This window comes from Carlito syrichta, unplaced genomic scaffold, assembly GCF_000164805.1.
Source record: "Carlito syrichta isolate Samal-C Ts95f unplaced genomic scaffold, Tarsius_syrichta-2.0.1 Scaffold305810, whole genome shotgun sequence".
Classification (NCBI taxonomy): Eukaryota; Metazoa; Chordata; class Mammalia; order Primates; family Tarsiidae; genus Carlito; species Carlito syrichta.
The window spans coordinates 489,102-511,683 of NW_007249906.1; the positions used below are offsets into that span (position 1 = coordinate 489,102).

General features: G+C 40.0%; 1 pseudogene across 1 annotated transcript in view; it reads left to right on the plus strand.

The window, feature by feature from the left end:
- The first annotated feature begins 208 nt into the window (after nucleotides 1-208).
- The window catches only part of LOC103265044, a 31,286-nt pseudogene continuing 8,912 nt past the window's right edge, over nucleotides 209-22,582 (plus strand). Inside the window, exons 1-2 of the transcript XR_002482221.1 lie at nucleotides 209-394; nucleotides 19,737-19,786. The product of XR_002482221.1 is annotated as a hsc70-interacting protein-like (transcript). The remainder of the gene's footprint in view (nucleotides 395-19,736; nucleotides 19,787-22,582) is intronic.

Below are 22,582 nucleotides of genomic sequence, written 5' to 3' on the forward strand. Positions count from 1 at the left end.
GATCGACTTGGAGCCCCCATTTATAACTTTTTTTGTGGTTTGTTTTTCAGTATGTAATTTACTTTTTGAAGGCAAGGGAGAAACTTGGGATACCTCCATAAAAGGATATCTCCTTTTGGTTCTAGTTTTCCCATTTATTCACAGTGGGAAACCAGGATGCTTAACCGAGGAAAAAGATTGAAGAGGAACCTCCCTGTGGCTTGCAACGATGGCCGTGTGGCTCACCGGCAGTGTGGTCTTGGGACCCCCTCATCTGCGATGTCTCGTGTGCAAAATAGCAATGAGACTCACCTGCTGTGGACAGGAGATGACGGTGGACCACGTCCTTCTGCGTTGGGCCCATTTTATCCTGGACGCCATTTTCATCCTTCCAGAAACAAAAACCCATTGCCCAGTAAGGCCTCCGAGCACCCCTGATCCGTTTTCATTTTGAAATAACGAGAAAGACATAAAAACCACTCACTCTTCCCGTGGCACATGCATCTGAGTAGAGGGGGAATACCACTGAGACCTCTTGCAAACTCAACACCCTAGAAGATGACTCTTCCAGTTAAAAAGCATTTCATGTATTTGCCATGATTTAGACTTAGGACACCTTCTGGGACGGCAGACAAGGCATGGTCTTCCAGAGGTAAAGAACCCGCGGGCTTGTGGCACCATCTTTCCCTGGGGGGCTAAGCAGAAGAAGGGGCTCGAGGAGGCTCCTCCTGGATGTTGTCCGTCTTCCTTGTCCTTGGTGGCCTTTGGATGGTGCTCACTGGTCCTGGCCAGGGTAGACTGTTGTCTTGATGTGTGTGTCTGCTGCCTGGTGATCCCTTGGCCTCTTAAGGAATGGGCTGCATGTCAGCTTCCGTCCCCTGCATTCCCTGCACCAGGCCATGGCCCCATGACTGCGGGGTCAGAGTGACAATGCACCAGGTTGAGCATAGTACCATGCATGCTAGAGGGAGGCACCGGAAGGGCCACAACGGCAGCTTCCTGCCCTGCCATGCCCAGGAGGCTCAGAGCCCCCTTCCACTGTCACCGGACAGTGTCAGGGAATGGGGACAGCACCCTTCTGCCGCAGTAACAGATTGAATGGCCCTCCACACTGCCGCTCACAATCCAGTTTCTCCGAAGGTTCGTGCTCCATCAGAGCGTTACTCTCAGTCCTTGTGAAAGGGGGGGTGCTCTTCTCAGCTGGCAGACTGCCCGTGGTCCCCACCCGACGTGTCGCCCAGTCCCAGTCACCCCAGAGGACCAGCACATGCAGTGAGGTCTCTCCTCAGACACAAATCAGCGTTTTGTGGACATCCGAGTGGTGACAGCCAGTTCCTCTCCTCTTCTAGTGAAGTCAGTGAACTGAAATGCCGGGGCTGCTTATACCACGTTGATAGATGTGCGTCCTGGCTGTTCGTGCCTGGGCACCCTACAACGTGTCTCAAAATCATTCACCCATTGAAGCAAAGATGGGCACGGCAAAATATAAAATGCATCTTTAATTATAGCAGGAAAATGGATCTTTCTGTAAAGAATAATAAATATTTATGGTAAAAACACCCCAAAATAATAAAAATATAAAATTTAAAAAATGAACAGTTAAGAGATCAAAATGTTAAGATTTGAATATTTCTCCTTCCTTCTGTGCATACATTTTCAGAGAATTTTATTCTCATTTTTTCCACAAGATATCAAAAGCGTTGTCACATGTCACTAGCACAATTCAACAACTGGATTGAATAGTGTCATAAAGACATGTCATATTTTATTCAGCACTCTCCCAGGGGTGCTCCTGGGTTTTCTAAGGCATGAGTGTTATAAAATGAGTGTTTTGTGTATAAGTTCTTAGCTACAACTAGGGTTTCCTCTGGAGAAAGGTATTGACGCATAGGACGTGTGTGCTCTGGGGTCCACCCATCTCAGTTAAAATTTTACCTCCCCACTTACCAGCTGTGTGACTTTACAGAAATCTGTCGGTGCTCCCTTTTCCTCACCTGTAGGATGTGTGTGCCTTATAAGCGGGCAGAGTCCCACCCTAGGATGGGGCACGGGAGGAGTGTGGCTGTCTCAGCAAAAGTCCCCAGGGCATGTTGACCGCCCCTGTTGTGTGGCTGTTAGTATGCTCATCAATGTGATTATTGGCTCAGGGCTGACACCCAGAGTGGATTGACAAGCCCAATCACACGTGCTTCTAAAGATTTGTGTTCTAATGTGTTTCCCAAAGGATTGTACCAAGGTCCTTCCAACCAACAATCCTCAGTATCTTCCCCTCCTCTAGCATGAAGAGTCGTTTTCTAAAGACAATACACAACAAGACCCATTGAGGAAAATCTGCATCTTTCTTATATGAGTTTTCCAGTCAATGGGTATGTTACATCTCTCCACTTATTCAGGTCTTAATTTCTTCAAGCAATAGTTTGCAGTTTTCAGTGTATAGGTTTTATACATATTTTTAGAATTTATCCTTAAATATTTCATTATTGTGAATGGTATTGTAAATGAAATTACACCTTTTAACTTCATTTTCAATTGTTTGCTGCTAGTATATAGAAATGCAGTTGATTTTTCTGTATTGACCTGGCTTTCAGTAATATTACTAAACTAACTTATTAGTTCAAAAGTATACTAACTTATTAGTATACTTTTTTAGTATTTTTCACTAACATAACCAAGTCATCGGTAGAAAAAGACAGATTTAATTCTTCTTTTCCAAACCATGGTCCTTTTATTTCAATTTTCTTGACAGCTATGACTTCTAGAAAAATGTTAAATCGAAGAGGTAAGAGCAGACATCCTTGCTTTATTTTATAGAGTTCAGTTTTTAACGTATGAATTAGCTATGGGTTTTACACAGATGTCCTTAACTGAATGAAAAAAAGCTTCTTTTTTCCCCTAGTTTGCTGAAATTTTGCACCATGAATGGTTTGAGTTTTGTGAAGTGTTTTTTCTCCTATATTGAGATAATCATATATGATTTTGTTATCTTTTAATACAGCATTTTATATAGATGGATTTTAAAACTATTATAGTAATCTTGTCCTTTCTAGTATGGAGGCTCTTCTACTAAATAGCAAAGCAAAACAAAAAGGTTTACTGGGAAAACTTCTAAGTTCTCTCCATATGTTATCCTTCTACATATTGTTGTATTCAATTTGCTAATACAGTATTTTGTGTCTGTGTTCACATGGGCTATTGTTTGGTGATTTTCTTTTTCCTTTTGCAATGTCTTTGTCTCATTCTAGTGTCAAAGTAATACTGACCTAATAAAATGACTGAGTGGTAGTTCTTCCTTCTTACATTTTCTTTTCTTTCTTTCTTTCTTTCTTTTTTTTTGAGTTGGAGTCTCATTCAGTCTCCCAGACTGCAGTGCAGTGGCACGCTCCCAGCCACCGCAGCCTCAACCTGCTGGGCTCCAGCGATCCTTCCACCTCAGCCTTCCAAGTAGCCAGAACTACAGGCACGCGCTACACGCCTGGCTGATTTTTTTGATTTATTGTAGAAATGAGGTCTCGCCAAGTTGCCCAGGTGGGTCTCGAACCCGTGGGCTCAGGCAATCCACTCACCTTGGCCTCCCAAAGCATGGGATTACAGGCTGAGCCACCGAACCCGGCCCTTCTTCCATTTTTGAAAGAGTTTGTGGACTGGTGTTATTTTGTCCTTAAATATTTCATAGATTCCACCATTCCAGCTTAGTGTTAACTTTTTTTCTTGTGTAAGATTTTTAATCTTCTTTGTAGAAAGAGGGATGATCAGATTTTCTGTTTTTTCATTTATCACTTTTGCTCATTTCTGTGTGTTCTTGTGCCAGTTTTAATAATTAATGCTTTTTAAGTCTAGACATCAAATTTATTCATATGACATTGCTGTTATGATTGCATTATTATCACTTTAATACTTATAGGACCTGTAGTAGTGTCTCCTCATTTATTCCTGGTATTCATAACTTGTGCCCTCTCTTTTTTTCTTGTTCAGTTTTTTTTCAATTGTATAGGTCTTTTCAAAGAACCAGCTTTTCTATATTTTTCTGTTTTTGATCCCCTTGATTTTCAATCCTATCTTTATTATTTACTTCTCTCTATATTTACTTCTTTTTTTACCTACTTGAAGTAGAAACTTACATTCTTAAATTTGAATTGTTTTTCTTTTTTAATACTAACATTTAATGCTCTGAATTTCCTTCTAGGCATTTTCCTAGCAGTCTGCTCACATTTCAATATGTTGCCTTTTTATTTTCATTTAGTTCAAAGTATTGTCTCAATTTTTTTGCTATTTCTTTTTTTGCCCATTGATTACTTAAAATTGAAATGTTTCATCTGCAGATATTTGGACTTTCAAAAATGTTTTACTATTGTAGATGTCTAATCTAGTTCTGTTGTAGTCAGATAATATTTTCTACAGTATTTATTTTGAAATTGGTTAAGACTTCATTTATGGTTCAGTGTATATCAATAGTTTATTTTGGTGACTGTTCCACCCACACTTGAAGAAAATGTGCTCTGTAGTCATTAGATGCAGTGTTCCACAACTGTCTATTAAAATGGTTGATAGTGCCAACATCAGATTTTCTATATTCTTGCTCATTCTTTACTTGGTGTGCCAATTATTGAAGAAAAGTATGTTAAAGCCTCTAACTTCGTAACTTTATCTTTCTCTGTAATTCTCTCAGCTTTTGTTAAATGTATGTTTCTGGAGCATTGTTATTATAATTATTATACTTCTTGATGTTATTAGCTCTGTTTTCTCTGTAAAACATCTCTGTCATTAATAATACTCCAAGTCTTAAAGTCTACGTGGTCTCATATTAACATAGTAACAGTAGCTTGCTTGTGCTTGCTGATTACATTGTGTGTCTTCTTCTATCTTTTTGCTTTCCCTCTCTTTGTGTCTTTGTATTTAAGCCACAACCTTTATAAATATTAGTTTATTCTCTTTTTTCCTCCCCCCTGGCAAAATCTGCCTTTTGATTAGGAGTGTTTAATCCATTTATGTTTAATATAGTACTATTTTGCCCTGCCACTTTGTCACTTTTTAATTTGTCTCACTTATTTATCTATTCTTCTTTTGTTTTGACCTTATTTTGTATTAATAAAAACTATAGAATTTTCCATTTAAATTCTTCTATTGCTTTTCTAGCTATATTATCTTTTTGAATTAATTATTGGTGGCAAACTCTTGGGAATACCGTATTCATCTTTAATTTATCTCAATCTGCATAGAGTTAATATTGAATTACTTGAGGTAAAGTATAGGAAACTTGCAAAATAGATTTACATTTTTTCCACCCTTATTGCTCTTGTCATAGACATTGTAAATCTGATCCAGCATTATGACTTTTGGTTCAACAATCATGCGTCTTTTAGAGAAAAGAAGAAGACCAAAAGTATAACCGTTTTTATTTGACCATATAGTTGATATTTTTTGCTCTGTATGTTCGTCTTTTGGTATCCATGGGGCATTGGTTTCAGGACCTTCCTTGGAAAACAAAGTGTTAGTCTGGGTAATGCCATCTTAGTCACACCTGCCACTTTGCTAGCTGCCCTGGGATGGGAAATTATCAACCAGGTTAGGCATTCTCTCGAACATCTAGCCTAACCACAAGGTTTCCTCTCAACTGACTTAACCACAAGCCTGAGTTACCCCTTATTAACGCCAACCCCAAAATGTTCCCCCCAAGCCCTATAACTGCCCTAGCCTCCAAGTGGTAGTGAGCTTCAGTCCCAATGGGACTCTAATGGTATGTATTATGGATTGTTTGGAATTCTCTCTGAGCCTTTCAATCCCTTTTCTTGCTGTTCTTCAGAATCATTCATTTTTAAAAAAATCTATATACAGATTAACTGGTTCTTTTTTCTGTGTCATCACCAATCTGCTGTTGAGTCTTAATCGTGAAGTTTAGAAAATTTAGTTATTGTATTTTTCAGCACTAGAATTTCATTTTTTATATTTTCCATTCATCCAGTTGAGATTTTCCGTATCTTCAATTATTAAGGCATTTTTTTCCTTTGGTGATTTAATTCTATTTATAAGAGGTGCTTTGAAATCTTTATTTATTAAATTTAGCATCTAGGTCACCTTTTTTTCTTGTGTATAGATTAAGCTTTTCTGTTTATTTGCATGACTAGTAACTTGGGTTTAAAAAGTAGACATTGTAGATGGTATGGTATGATGATTCTAGAGTCTATTACATTCTGAGTATTTATTTATTTTTGTTCTAACGTATAGCTAATTTGCCTGGTCTCTAATTACAAAATATGCTTTAATTGTGTTATGCAGCTGCTGAAATCTCCACTTTGTTTTCAAGTATTTCAGCTGATATTATGCTGTTTACTTTTGTAAATTACACTTGCCAATATTTATATTTCCTTGTAATCTTTGAAAACCAATTTGTCACAGCTCTTTATGTACTTGGTATTTAAATTGCACCTGAACAATTCAGCAACCCATCAAAGATTCAGGCTGAGATTATATTCAGGTTTGGGGGCTCAGTTTCACTGGGGATTCCTTGTTCCTAGGGATTTGCTTCTAATTTCAGGCAGGTCTGCTTGTCCCAGGCTCTGTCCTCTGACATGCCAAATCCATGAGACCTTAGCTTTCTGCCATCAGAGCTACAGGCCTGGGGATGCCCTCAGTAAACAATGCCGCAAACTCACAGATCTCATCTCTGTAGCTCTGATTTCCACAAGAGCTCCCTGTCAGGTCTTGTGGGCTTTTCCACGGAGTTCCCTGTGATGTCCCCACATATGCACAGTGTAGTTGTCAGTCAGTGACTTGGGTGTACTTTACATTTAATTTTTTGGTCTCACTCCTTCTGCAGGACCCTTACCCCCAGAGTTTCCCTTTGCGACTTCCAGCTTCTTTTCCTGTCCTGATTTCTGATCTCCTGAACCTTCAGATGGTGAAGCTACCTGTCATTTCTGCTGCCACTGCACATGTGTTGGGAAGTTCCCTTGCGCCCCAGATGCCATAAATTCACAATTCATACTTCTATCAGTTGCATTTTTAAAAAATGGTATGAACTCATCGCTGGGTTTTGTCCACTGCTTTCTGCTAATTATCTTCTAGTAGCTTTTTAAATATTTTATCTGGGTTTTATAACCTTATTTTGGGGAGAGTTTGCATGATCATTTCAATTTGCTGCAATTTTTGCCTTCTTCTGTGATTTAAAAAAAAACACTCTGTTCAAAGTAAATGTATCTTTTCTTTTTCTATTTTATGATTTAGTGCATTGACTTCACTTGTGAAAGAATTTATGTAATTATGGTGAGAGGTAATGTGTTGACTTTTCCTTATTTTTACTAGAGGCTTTTCATTTTTCATTATAAATCGTGATTTTACATGTAATTAAACTATTTGAATATATTGAATTTTCAAACGTTTTTTTTTTGTGAATCAGAAATGGGTGTCCAATTGTATCAAATGCATTACGAGTATTGACTTTTATTTTTATGTAAAGTATTACTTGGGCTATGTATTTGTTTTTATTAGTATATTAAAATGCGGAACCAATCTGCTTTGTAAGTTGAGTTTTAATATTGTTGTTATAGTTTACATTTCTCTGATTCCTCCTGAGATTGAAAATTTTCATATGTTTATGAGCTATTCAAAATTCCTCTCTTGTGAATGACTTTGCATGTATTTCTATTTTGTAGTAACCTTTTAAAATGGATATGTTATAACGTTTCATGTATTAGGAATATTAAATCTTTAAAATGTGTGCCATCAATATTTCCCCAGAGTTCGTTCACTTTCTAATTTTGTTTATGGTGCTTACAAATACAGAATTCTGTGTTTTTATATAGTCAAATGTGGCTGTTTTCTCTTTTATATGTAGACTTTCTCATTATATGTAGACTTTCTCATTATATGTAGACTTTCCTTTCCTATATATGCTAAAGTCATATGCATTTTCTTTTTTTTTTTTTTTTTGAGTTGGAGTCTCACTCTGTCGCCCAGACTGGAGTGCAGCGGCCGCGCCCGGCCACCGCAGCCTCCACCTGCTGGGCTCCGGCGATCCTTCTGCCTCAGCTTTCCAAGTAGCCGGAATTACAGGCACGTGCTACCACGCCCGGCTGATTTTTTTGATTTATTGTAGAGATGAGGTCTCGCTGCCCAGGCGGGTCTTGAACCCGCGGGCTCAGGCAATCCACTCACCTCAGCCTCCCAAAAGCGCGGGATTACAGGCTGAGCCACCGAGCCCAGCTGCATTTTCTTTTAATGTAATTATGACTCAATTCACATGTCAGTTTTCAGTCCACCAAAGATGTATTTTGAAGTAGGTTGTAAGGGACCTCAGCATCACTTTCCTGTAGTTTCCCGCTTTCTTAATACCAGTCATTGAATAAGTTGTCTTTCTCCCACCTTTCTGAAATTCCATTGTTATATTTTAGGTGCTTATGTGTACTTAGATTTGTTTCTTAATTTTTTTTCATACCAGTCCTGTATACCACTTCCCCACACCTTTTGTGTGTGTGCGTCTGTGTCCATGTGTGAGACACATACTTTATTCTAATGAATGTATCTCCATACATGTATTTTTAAATGTACAGCAAGTTACTCCTCTTTACATCTTATTCGCTAATGTTCTTATCTATTATCTTTCTCAAAATAATTTTTGAGAAATTTTGTCAAGACAAACTTTCTATCTGTGATTTCTATTGAAATTGCTAAATCTGTAGAGTTAGCTGGAGAAATATGACATCCTTCAAGTATGAAAATGCTTCCTCCAGAAACATGGTAAAATTTTATTTGTTCAAGTCATTTTTATGGTTTTCATAATTATGTATAGCTTTTTTTAGGTGGCGCTTACACAATTCAGAACCTTTTTGTTTCTAGGAACTTTGTTGGTTTTCTTGCTATTGTGAATGGGGTCTTTCATATTCTTACATCACACTTGTCTGTTACTGGACAAATTGCAAAGTTAGTAGGTTGAGAGTCTGCTAAAAGTATGAACAGTAAAGCAATTTCTTCTAATGCCTTTTATTTGATTTTCTAAAGTAAAAAGACATAGCATTTATAAAAATTACAATGAGGATTTTTAATATTATAATTTAAACATTTGCACTGACTTCAGGAAAAGTAGTAATAATGAGCAACTTTGCTTTAATAGTGTGATATGATACTGAGTGACCTATCACAGAAACAAAGAGCAGAGTACCATATGGTCTCTCTCTTAAGCAGACCTTGAGCAATTATCATAATGCTATAAGGGATTGGCAGTAGTGGGAAGCTGCCAGAGGAGGCAGGAGCATACCTCATCAATAAGGGTACCTGCATAATGAACGCTTGCATACCTAACCCTGAATTATATCATCGTACCACCATCTTTAAAATAATAAAAAAAATTGTGTGATGTGATTTCTGGTACAAAGCTCCTACAGCCCTTGTAATTTCCCGAGCAATAGAGGTGCTAGGAGAATCTTTTGTTCTAACATAGAGCTCCCAAATTCCTTATGGCAGTGTCTTTTGTTCTAATGAGGTGACCCTTGGTGGGCTCCTGGTTGGGGGTTGCTCTTCAGAAAGACCAAGCCATGATTAGAAGCTTGGAGGTTTCAACCCTACACCCTCCATCTTCCAGGGAGGGGAGAAGGACTGGATGTTCAGATAATAGTGAATCATGGCTACATGATGAAATCTCCCTAGGAAACTCAGAAAGCTTCCAGGTTGCTGTATATGTGGGGGTGTAAAGAGGGCGGTGCCCCCTGAGAGAACATGGGAGCTCTGTGATACCCCATCCCACTTCTATACCTTCCCTTAGGTATCTTTTCCATAGGACTGTTCATCTCTATCCTTTGTACTTTTCTTTATAACAAGCCAGTGAATTGAAGTGTTTCCCCAAGTTCTGCTAGACTTACCAGCAAATAATCAAACCCGAGGGCAAGGGTAGTAAGAACCCCCGATTTGTAGTTTGTCAGTCAGAAGTATTGGAGGCCCAGTCTTGCAATTGGCATCTGAGGTGGAGGCTGTCTTGTGGGACTGAGACCACAACCTGTGGGGTCTGTACAAACTCTGGTCAGTGTCAGAACTGAGGTGACGTGTAGGACACCCAGTTGTTGTCCACTGGTGTCCACTGGACTCTCCAGGTAACTGGCCACAGAAGTATTTTGTGTTGAGTGTTGAGAGTATACTAGGAGAAAACAGTTTTTCCCCCATTATATGCAAATTGCAAAAACTAATAGTTTAAGATGCATCTGTTTTATTTTATTTTAAAATATTCTAGCAATATTCTTCTATCCATATTTTACAGATAATCTGTGAAAATCAGAAATAAATGTCGAACTTGACCAAATGGCTTCTAGGAAGTTAGTACAATAATTATATCGTTTGTTTTCCTTGGACTTAATCTGATAAATTATATTAGTAAATTTACTAAATTTTTGCAAATATATATTGGTCCTTTTCTGTTATTTTAGATATATTGATAGATCAATTCTTTTGCTGATACTTGTTTGAAATATTTATTCATAGCTGCGGTTATTATATAGTTTTATTTTTATACATCTAAAAGTTTTTGGTGTCAGGATTATGTACAGTAAACTGGGAAGTGTTCCAAATTTCTGTGTGCTGAAATAATTTGAATAGCATAAGGATGATCTTTTTTTGAGTTTGGAAATAAACTTCTCATAAAAATGCCTGCATCTGGCATATTTTATGAGGTTAGCTGTTGAGCAACTTTAGACATTTCATGTTTTAAGTTATTTTTTAACTTTAAGCCATATATGAATATGCTCTTGTTATGTAAAATTTCAAATATATAGATAAATCAAAAGCCTCTTAATTATTCCATGTCCCAATTGCTGTTCCCTCAGCAGAAGCAAACACTTTACATCAACTGGGTTTATAGTCTTGCAGATTTTTTTCTATGTATTTCAACACATATATAAGCACTTATAGAAGCACAAAATTTTCCTCTCTGTGTTTTTTTTTTCATAAAATTGAATCATTCTGAATATATATTGTGAAGCTTGCTCTTTTAAAAAGTAATAAATCTTAAAAATCTTTCCATATGAATACTTATAGCTCGATCTCATTCTATATTTCACTATTGCATAATGCATAATGGAAATAACCTTAGTTCAACCTTTGGTGCTGTTTCCTTAATGGTTATTAATTCATTTATATTTTCTAGCATTTCTTAAACAAGTTTGGAAACATTGGCTTTCCTAAAGTATATCTATTTTCATCCAGATTTTCGTTTCTTTTTTTTTTTTTTTTTTGAGTTGGGGTCTCACTCTGTCACCCAGACTGGAGTGCAGTGGCACGTTCACAGCCACCGCAGCCTCGACCTGCTGGGCTCCGGCGATCCTTCAGCCTCAGCCTTCCAAGTAGCTGGACAGGTGCGCACTACTACGCCTGGCTAATTTCTGATTTACTGTAGAGATGAGGTCTCGCCAAGTTGTCCAGGCTGGTCTCGAACCCGCGGGCCCAGGCAGTCCACTCGCCTCGTTCCCCCAAAGTGCTGGGATTACAGGCTGAGCCACTGAGCCTGGCCTCATCCAGATTTTCTTAACTTTTTTTCTTCCTCCTTTCACTCACTTCAACTTTCATTCATTCAACAAACATTTGCTTAGTGTCAGGCACTTCTGTAGAAGCTTAGCGTATATCTCTGACCAAAACAGACCCAAACCCCTGACCTCATTCTGCTAACGTTCAAACATATTTACAGATGTAGGAAAAAATTAGTCCTCATTTTTAGGGTATATCATCTTATGATTATTTGTAAAATTTGCTCCCTGTCTGTGATAGTCTGCTGTCATTCCCAGTGTTTTATATTTTCGTTACCCCCTTTCTCCTGCTTGACTAGAATTCTCATGTTTTTTCAAAAAATCATTCATTTCTTATGATCAATTTTTGCCATAATTAAAATCCCACAAACAAAACTTATAAACACTACTACTTTAATTGAATTTCTTTCTTTCTTTCTTTCTTTTTTTTACTGTATTTCTCTTTACTTTTTTTTTTTGAAAGCAGGATTTATTGAGAGGACAGAAAAGCTCCCACAGTGGAAAGGGACCCGAGGGGGTTAGGGGTTGCCCCTCTTTACTTTTATTTCACGGTTCTTTTTCTGGCTCTTTGTATGAGATGCTCAGTTTATTCACTTTGTTTTTGTGTTGTTTAAAGCTTGTATTTCTTGTTCATTGCTGTAGGCACTGTTTGTTGCCGTGAGAAAGCATGGCATGTCATCCATTTGTTTGGTTTCTGATCTATTTTTAAGGTGGCGCATACTCATCTGTTTTCCGTAGTGCTCAATGCCAGTTGCAGAACTTGTGGAAACCATGTGGGCTGTCTCCATTGTCCTCCACGACCAAGAAGCAGGAGCCTGGCACAGGCAAGGGCAGTGTCACGTCCCCAGGTGTTGACTGCCCTGTCACATGACATGAGATGGACCAGGGTGGTGTCAGTAGGGAGGAGCAAACAAAGAGATGGAGAAGGCATAGTCAACACCCTCTGAGAAGGAGAAAAGCCTGAAACCAACCTAATTCTTACTCTCTCCTAGTTAAGCTGCTTTCGCCGTGGAAGCATTTATAGTAGCTTTTCATGAATCTCAAACTTGACAGATTTTGCCATGTTATGTTAGATGTGCATCTCCGTAGACGTCTTAATTGTAAATGCTGGTGTTATTTAAGATTAAAGTAGTTGTTATTTATCGTGTGCTTAATACATGCAAGGCAATGTCCTGAGGGCTTTTTCGCCTCCTTCAATCCTCAGAACAGCCTGGTGAGCAACCCAATGCTCTGAATGTGAACCTGGAGACTCTGAAGGTGGTGAACTTGCCTACTCTCATGGAGTCAGCTGCAAAGCCTGAATTTGAACTCTAGGGACTGCAACTCCAAAGCCTGCGCTTTTCACCACTTGGTTTTAGGGCACATACACATGTTATTTTATTTTTATTTCCGCCTTTAGCCCTTATCTCTGAAGTCTAGGGAGACATCCTCCAGCTGGTCATGTAATTCACTGATGACCTTTTTTCCCAGAGTTCAATTCCGTTCTCTTCCTCCATTGTCCTTTTTGATTCGGCAATCAAGTTTTTCTACTGAAAGCAGCATTCCTAATCATACAGCGCTCTGCCATCTGAAATCTTATTAGAGAAATTTCAAACAGGAATTCAAAATTTTTCCTTTGGATATTGCAGTAAGTCTTTGGACATTTTTGACTACACAGATTATTGCTTTCCTTTCAGTAACTAAATCATTGTGGGTGTAGGGAGATTTTTCTTGTTAATTCATCTCTACAGAGGGCCGTTGTCTGTGGTTATCCATTATGAGATTTGAGATGGATTCTTGCACAGAATTTGCTTCACGTCTTTCAGGATGAGGGGATGGTGGGTTTGCATGTTCATTTTATTTTGCCAGACCGGACGAAGTGAGAGAGGAGAGCAGGGCTACTGGTCCCATTGGAGGCGGTGGCCAGCAGGAGTCTTCTTACTGTGTGTCTGATTCTCCTGGCTTCTTGCTTTCCATGTTGATTCCAGTGTCCTGGAGCTCGTCAGCTAACAGCTCTCCCTGAAGAACTGAGATGCTCAGGACCTGCTCAGGACCTGCCCAATCCCTGATGCCACCCTCACATCTGTCACATGACCACGGAGGCAGAGTCCACACTAGACTGGATTATGTTTTCAAGGTATTATGTGCCACTCTTCAGAAAGAAAAGATATATGTGTCTGTAATCACCCCAGAGATTGGCCTCAGGGTCTGGTTTGCAGATCAGGTATTTACGGGGCCCTAAAAAGAGCTTGGGAACCAACTGGGGAATTGTGCCTGTCCCATTGCAAATTCTCCAGCACTTGGAGGGTAGCTGAAAGGTTCTGGACATCATCCAGTCTAAACTCCCCTCCAACCAAACTTGAAAACCTTCTGCCATGTCAGACACCAGCAGTTTTGCTGCCTGGGATTTTGCACCGCTAAGATTGTGTGTGGGCTGCCCTGGCAAGAGACCCACTGAGCTTCAGTTGCTTTCCACTACCAAGCTTCTTCTACTTGAACTGATTAAAATCTGTCTCCCTGGGAATCCTGCCTCTCAGTCTTGCAATTTCTGTTTTCGGGAGCCATGTAGAACAAGCCTGGTCTTGCTTCTTCTTGACAAGCCTCTCGGGAGTCACACCCCCGGAGGCTGTGCCAGCTAAATGTCTCTTCAACTGTTTCTTGCTCCCCTCATCTCCTCCTCACTCTTCTTGGAGGGTGCCCAGATGTCTAGAGTCTGACGGGTTAATGCATCCAGCCGAATGCCAGCGCCTTCTACACTTTCTTGTTTATCATGGTTCAGTTGATGCTGACAGTGTCATGGAAGACGGAGGAGCAGAGGAGCTGGGGCCCTAACCTCCATCATCCTTGGTGCTCTTGTGTTTGTTTGGTCAGTGTTCAAGACCATGGGCTTCGCTGTGACAACAACACACTGTTAACTCAACTTGACCTTATTGACCACTTAAATCCCTGCTGTCCCGCTGTTGTGTGTTCGGTCTTTTGAAGTTGAGTGTAGGATCTCATTTACCCCGACTTAATTTACACTGAGAAGAAGTGGCCCAGCCCTCCGAGTGGTCAGCACACACACTCCCCCGTGCAAAGCAGTCTGCACAGGTTACCTTATTTCATCTCATTTCACCCTCACAAAACCCCAACTAAGAAGGTGAGGCATTATGAGCTCCTTAGAAGAGATTTTTAAAGACCTAAAGGGTTAGAAAGGCTTAAAATATTACTAGTCACCCAGCAGGTAAATAGTAAAGCCAGCTCCACACTCAGCAGTCGGGGCTTGGGACCATGACACGATCCCTACAGCCCTTGTGTGATTTCCGTCTGTGATATTCTTGCTTTTTACACCTTTCTCTCTGTCTTGAGCCAACTGCATGGACAGAGAACTACCAGGGGTGGACATAGAGATGCAGATTCTTTCAGGGGGCATTTCCATGTCACTCCATCTAACTTCCTAACTGCATTTTTCTTCCCAAGCGCTGTTTTGGCATTGCCACGCCCTAACACAAAACAAATTAGAAAGTACTGAGCTTCAGGATTTTCCTCCAGGACCACCTTAGAGTCACACTTTGGTCACTGAGGAAAGGGTGTTCCATTCTCCCGTCCTTAATGAACTCCACGAAGTAAAGGGGGACTTTATCACGAACTCAGATGTGAGACGTGCCTCTTGAGTATGACCGCGACCACTCAATGACTCTGGCAAGTTCCTCTGGGGTGTGTTTGTGATCCCTGGGGCTGCAGGAGACCATGGCAGCTGGATGCCTGTGTGCACGCTTGTCGTGAAAATCCCAAGTGAATATGCCCTGTGGGACTAAAGTCATAGGTCCCGTCATCTCCGGGTTCTGGTGGTGGGTAGCATTCTGGGGGAAGTGGTTCGGGACAAGCAGAGGTTCTAGTCAGAAGAGGAGTGACACTCTCTTCCCTTAATTGGCCCTCTCTGGTTATAGGCGACATGGCCAATCTCTTGTTTCCTTCCCATAGCTCTGAGGGGTCCTCCTGGCCTCCTATGAGAGTTTCTTTTCCTTCTCCTGGGCCTTGAATGTTGGGATTCCTATTGGTCTGTGTCCTGCCTCTTTTTCGTTTCACTGTGGACACGTATCCACCTCCATGGAGGCAGGGGCTCTGCATTGGCGCCGATCTGCCTTTCTATGTCCACCCCTGGTATTTCTCCTACCCAGACCTTTCCCTTCTTGCCTCTGGGTCCGCCCACTTGGATGTCTCAGGGTCCCTCCAACACACAGTCTGCCAATCTGAATTTGTTTTCTCCCTCCCGGCTGACGTGTGTGTGCTCTTTTACTGGCAGACTTGAGGCCAGGCACAGCCCTTAGCCCAATTGCCTGCACCAGAGCTCCAGCATCCCTCCAGGGATTCCCTGAAGACTTCATGGTCAAGTTCCAGTGTCTCAGCATGGCAGCCAGGGTCTGAAAGGTATGCACGTGCCCAGCTTCTCCAACCTGACCATCACGCCTCCCTCTCTGACTCTGCACTCTTGGCTAAGAGCTCCTTCTGAAGATCCCAGATGGGCCACGCTCGGTTTTGCCTGTAGAACTGAGCACTTGCTTTGCCCCTCTGGGACGATCCACTGAAGGAGAATTAGAGATTTTAACAGTATCTTAAATATCCTGAAAATGAGAGTAAATCTTAGTGATGCGTCAAGGGTTTCAGACCACCATACAGTAAATCAGGGTTTTTCAAATCTCACTTCTTCCAGATCTTTTGCTCTCCTGAAGGAGGGCCAGGGCACCGTTCTGGCTGTTCACACAGACTGTTGCAGAACTTTGCTCGTGCCTCCAACAGTGATCACGACCCCAGCCTGGGTTTAGTAAATTATTGTGGATGCACCAAGCCTCCATTGCACATGGACAAATGTGTCCTCCTGACTTGAAGGCAAGTTATGTCATCACACAGTCACCATTCAGGTTCAAGGACAAAGACATTACCAACCAACCCTGTTAAATATTTAAGAAAAAAAGTCTTCCATCTTCAGCATATAGTCGATGAGGGAACAATTCCAAAGTCATTTTAAGAGTTTAGCGGGCAACCTCCTCGGGTCCTCTCCTGCTGTGGGAGCTTTTCTGTCTTCTTAATAAATCCTACTTTCTCACTTAAAAAAAAAAGATGTTTGCATAGGGCTAAATTCAAAACCATGCAAAAGCGTTAAAATAAAAAAAATTTACAGGCCAATATTCTTGAAATATAAGAGATCTAAACAGCAGATTAGCACACAAAATCCAGTATTATACACACCTATGTGCATATACATATACATACATATATATACACATATATATATACACACACTCACACAAATACATGCATATACACATCATACATACTACATACATACACTATATATATATATACACCTACATATACATGTCATGGTGAGATGAGATGTATTCCAGAAATGCAAAGTTTGTTACCACTTGTGAATCAATCAGTGTTATTCACCATACTAGAATAAAAGAAGAGAAAATTAATGCAAAATCTCAGTAGACACAACGGAAGCATTTGATAAAATTCAACATTCATTAATGATAAAGTTCTCAGCAAATTCAGCACAGAAAAAAAGTCCTCAACTTGATAAAAGACATCTACATAAAGAACTACAACTGACATCACACTTAGTTTTTGATTTGTTAAGTAAGGTATTTAAATTAGGTTTGGTATAGCCAGGTGTGACACATTGAGTGACGGTCAGTCTGGAATAATGAAAGTATTTGTATGACTCATGGGTCCCAGAGAGAAGAAGGTAGCATGCCTTGAAGGACCCATCGAAATGGAACTATTGCAACACATGTGTTTAACCAGTGGGGTGATGAGTAACAGAGAGAGACTTGGGGCCCAAGACATCACATGGGTGGATTTCCTGTTTATTCTCAGGGTTGGACTAGCTAATTTGAAGAGAACCAAGCCTAGGGTAAGCCTCTTGACCAGCTAGAAGTAAGCCTAGAAGTAAGCCTTAAGATATATCGTTGAGTTCACCAGGCTTAAAGCAGAAGAAAGCTGGTCAAGAGGTTCTGGGTATGGGGCCTTATTTATCTAGAACATGAAAATCGCAAGTTCAAGGGTAGCAAGTCAGGGATACAACAAGAAGGAAGCTGGGGTTGAATTTATAAGAAGGAGAGCTATGACAATTTAATGGTGAAAATTAAATGTGTTTCCCTTAAGATTAGAAACAAGGAAGAATGTTGGCACTTAGTACATCTATTCAACATTGTTCTGTTAGTCCTAGCCAGGGCATTAAGGCAAAAAAAAAAAAAAAAAAATGCAGGAGAAGCAGAAGGAGAAGAAGAAAACAAAAATATAAAGATGGAAGTAAAACACTTTTTATTTGCACATGACATGATTGTTTACACAGACAATTCTAAGGAATCTTCAAAATTATCTATAATGATCAGACACCAATTTAAAAATTACTCTGTTTGCTTGTTCAAGAAGATAAAAGACAAAAATGCAATAGGCCACTGGAAGGTATAAAAATTGACAGCAAATTTGGAAAAAAGAAATTCTAGGAGTAAAGAAATAAAAATGCAGTGACTATTCACAATAGTAAAAATATGAAACCAACCATGCTGTCCATCAAAACTGGACTGGATAAAAAAAATATGGTACATATACACAATGAAATATTACTCAGCCATAAAGAAGGACAAATATATGGAGTTCACAACAACTTGAATGGATTTAGAGTTTATCATACTCAGTGATCTATCACAGAAGCAAAGAACAGAGTATCACATGTTCTCACTCATAAGCATACCCTGAATATTTGCCATAAAACTATAAGAAAGGAAATGAAAGTCGGGCTTGGTGGCTCAGCCTGTAATCTTGCGCCTTGGGAGGCTGAGGTGAGTGGATTGCCTGAGCCTGTGGGTTCAAGACCCACCCGGGCAACTTGGAGAGACCTCATCTCTACAAGAAATCAAAAAATTATCCGGGTGTGGTAGTGCATGCTTGTAGTTCCAGCTACTTGGAAGGCTGAGGCGGAAGGATCGCCAGAGCCCAGCAGGTCGAGGCTGCGGTGGCCGGGAGCGGCCACTACACTCCAGTCTGGGTGACAGAGTGAGACTCCAACTAAAAAAAAAAAAAAAAAAAAAAAGAAAGGGGTTGGCAGTAGTGAGATACTGCCAGAGTCAGGAGGAGCACAACATCAAAAAGAGTACCTGATCTCAAACCAGGCAAAGTGGGGACCAAAGGGAAGCCCAAACTTTACCTGTGCATACAATGTCCACTTGTATACCTAATCCTGAATTGTACCAAGCATGTTTTAAATAAAATACATATCAAAAAATGTATGAAAGAGCAAAAAAAAAAAAGCAATGAAGTAGTTTCATAGTTGACTAGACACAGCATAAGAGATAATCTGTAAATTGGAAGATATTTGAAAATAATCTCTCTGGAATGAGTCACAGCAAGCCACAAGAATCAAACACACATTTAAAAAGGTAAGAGAAATAGAGGTTGAGTGTGTTGGCTCATGCCTGTAATCCCAGCAATTTGGGAGGCCAAGGCGGGAGGATCACTTGAGGCCAGGAGTTTGAGACTTCATCTCTGCAAAAAGAAGAAAGAGAGAAAGTCAGCTGGGCATGGCGGTGCACACCTGTAGTCCCAGCTACTCAAAAGGCCCAAACAGAAGGATCACCTGAGCACAGGAGGTTGAGAATGGAGTGAACCATGATGGTGCCACTGAATGTAGTCTGGTGATAGAGTGAGATTCCAACTGAAAAAAGAAAGACAGATAGAAGAGAGGGAGGGAGGGAGAGCAGAGGACATAGCAAGTTGATCTAATATACACTGAATTGCAAAGCCAGAAGAGATAGGGCCTCATGAGCCAGAAATGAACTTTGAAAGGACAATGACTTCGAATTTTCTGGAACCCCTGAAGGGCATCAAGTACCCAACCTCAAACAGCATACATTGAAGAAAGACACACCTACACATGTTGTCAAGAAACCTGACACTAGAGACAGACGGGGAGACTCTCTTGAAGGTGCCAAAGGAAGCATCAGTGGGTGACAGCCAGCTCCTCAATCAGCCGCTCCTCAACCGGCCAACAAAGAGTGGAAAACAATGGAGCGAAAGCAAATACTGCCCCAGCAGAATCGTCCTTAAAGGGTGCAGGTTCAGCGGATTTCAGGCAAACCCAGCCCAAAGATAGGTCACTAGCATTTGTGCATTGGACAAAATACTGAAGAGTAGGAACACACGATCCCAATGTAAGAGATACAGGAAGAGCAAAGAATGGTAAAATGGCGAATATGTGTCTGAATCTAACGCCTATATTCTCGGTAGAGGAACAGCATCGTGTACTGTGGACCGTGTGACCAGCTTGTCAAAATAAGGTAATGGGTGGTTAGTCCCACTCTGGGAGAAGGGTGTGTTCAACACCTGTTTATTCTCAGACAAGTTCCCCAAGCATTCGCTGTACTGCTGTGTTCTGTGTCTCAAGGAAGCGAAGACCATCCTCAAGGAGAAGAACAAAGTGCTTTTCCAGGTGTCCGGACTACAGTAATCGAGACAAGGCGGTGTTGGCACAAGGATGGACATACAAACATATGGTGCAGAATTGAGTCCAAAAATAAGGATTTGCATGATGATTTGCATGATGACGATTTGCATCCTGATTGATAAAAAGTTGTTCTACAACGCTGGGACTCACTACAGAGTGAGCCAGGAACAGCCTTTTAAAAATCTACTGTTACTCCGTATGGGAAAAATAAAAACAGAGGCTAGAGTGACTGATAAACATATAAACTTGCTCAACTTGGTTCGAAATCAGGGAGATACAAATTAAGACCACAATGGGATATAGTACCCAATGGCTAAAATTTAAAAGATGGAACATCCCTAGTGTTGGCGAGGTTTTCAAGCGGTAGGAGCTCTAATAGATGCTTGGATAAGGATGCAAATTGGAACAACACCCTGGAAAACTCTTCAGCATATCTTTGTGGGTCGAACATACACACGTTACAAGGCCCAGCAGTTCCACCTTTGCGTGGATGCTCAGTGACTATTTATGCACACGCGCACTTGAAAATCTATTTCAGAAAGCCCAGGGCTTCATTACTTCAATTGCTAGAAATTGGAAACAACTCAAATGTAGAATTGATGAGTAAAGTAAGGAAACACAGCTCTCCACCTCAATGTGTAGGAGTCTCACAAATGTAATATCGTGTGAAAGAGGCCAGGTGCAAAAGATTATATAGGAGATAGTTGCATTTATATAAAGCAAAAATGACCACAAAACTAAACCACAGTGTTTAATGATAAATACCTAAGTGGTGCTAATATAGGAAAAGCAAGGAAGTAATGACCATAAAAATCAAAATTGAGATTACCAAGGGAGAAGGAGGGAGGAGTCATGCCTAAGAAGAGGCTTTAGGAAGTTTGGGGGATGCTGATCAATGTTCTATTGCATGATTTAGGGTTTATATATTGTTCATTTTATAATAATTCATTAAATTGATGCTGATGTTTCTATACGTGCAGGTAAGTTTTTTTAAAATGATGATTAAGATAGCTTTGTAGCATAATTGCAGTCAGGTGATACGATGCCTCCTTTGTTCTTTTTGCTCAGGAAGGCTTTGGCTATTCTGAGTCTTTTGTGGTTCCATATAAATTATAGGATTGCTCTTTCTGTTTCTGTGAAGAATGTCATTGGTATTTTACTAGGGATTGCATTGAGTCTGTACATTGCTTTGGGTAGTATAGACATTTTAACAAGATCTATTCTTCCAATTTATTAACACAGAGCATCTTTTCATTTTTTGGTGTCTTCTGCAATTTCTTTCATCAATTTTATAGCTTTCACTGTAGAGATCTTTCACTTATTTTGTTAAGTTTGTTATTTGATATTCCATTTTATTTGTAGCTATTGTAAATGAGATTCCTTTCCTGGTTTGCTTTTCAGAATTTTTGCTCTTGGCATACAGAAATGCTACTGATTTTTGTATGACTTTGCATCCTGAAACTTTACTGAATTACCTGTCAACAAATGAGTAAAGAGAATGTGGAACATATACACAATGGAATATTATTCAGCCATAAAAAATAATGAAATCTTGGCATTTGTGACAACGTAGATGGAACTGGAAGACTTCATTCATGTTAAATGAAATAAACCAGGCACAGAAAGGCAAGTATTGCATAGTCTCACGGATATTTGGAAGTTAAAAATTACTGAATTCATGGAGATTGAGAGTAGAATTGTGCTACCAAACACTGGGAAGGATAGTTGGGTTATGTGTGGAATAAAGATAGGTTGGTTAATGGGTACAAAAATACAGACAGAAGAAATAAGATGCAGCACAATAGGATGACTATAGTTACAAAAATTTATTATTGTATATTTAAAAATAATGAAAAAAGTGAAATTGGAATGTTTCTAACTCAATAATAAATGCTTGAGATGATTTCAATTCCCCTATTTGATCATTACTCATTGTACGCTTATATCTAAATGTCACTTGCATAACTATTATATACTTATAAAAATTTAAAATAAATTTAAAAGCCAAGTAAAATTTTCAAAAAATGGAATGAAATGGTTGGAAATTAATCATAGGCAAATGAATGACCAATCAGATAATCTCACAAGGAATTCTTGCAGACTCACCAACTAGGGTCCCACAAAAGTCACTAAGAGGTTAGAGGCCTCATAGGACAAATCAAATCCAGTGTCCTGATAACTGTGAAACTCCAAATGGGAGAAAGAAGTTCCAAGGAACAGACCATTCTAAGTTCATGGATGCTGGTCACATCATCTTCTTAAAGATTTTGCTTAAGTCTTGGGCTGAGTAAGACCCAAGTAACTCAAATTTCAGCTTTTAAAAGGTGACTCAGACTCAATCCCAAGGTGTTGGGCGTCTTACAACTTTTCTGTGAGGTCGGTGTGCCGGCGTTATGGGAAAGAGGCAAAGAATTGCACAAAGAGTAGATTAGAGAAAAAGTTAATTTAAAAAGAGAGAAAAAGGGTGGATCCACCTACTCGAGACTGAAGAGGGCCCCAGCACTGAAGAAGGATTTGGTGCTGAATATTGGAAGCTTGGGGGCTTAGAAGGCTTCCTTTGGAAGGCTGAGAACAGAAGCATTCTCCGGGAAATGTAATAGTGGGGGAGGAAGGGACAGTTGCTGTCATG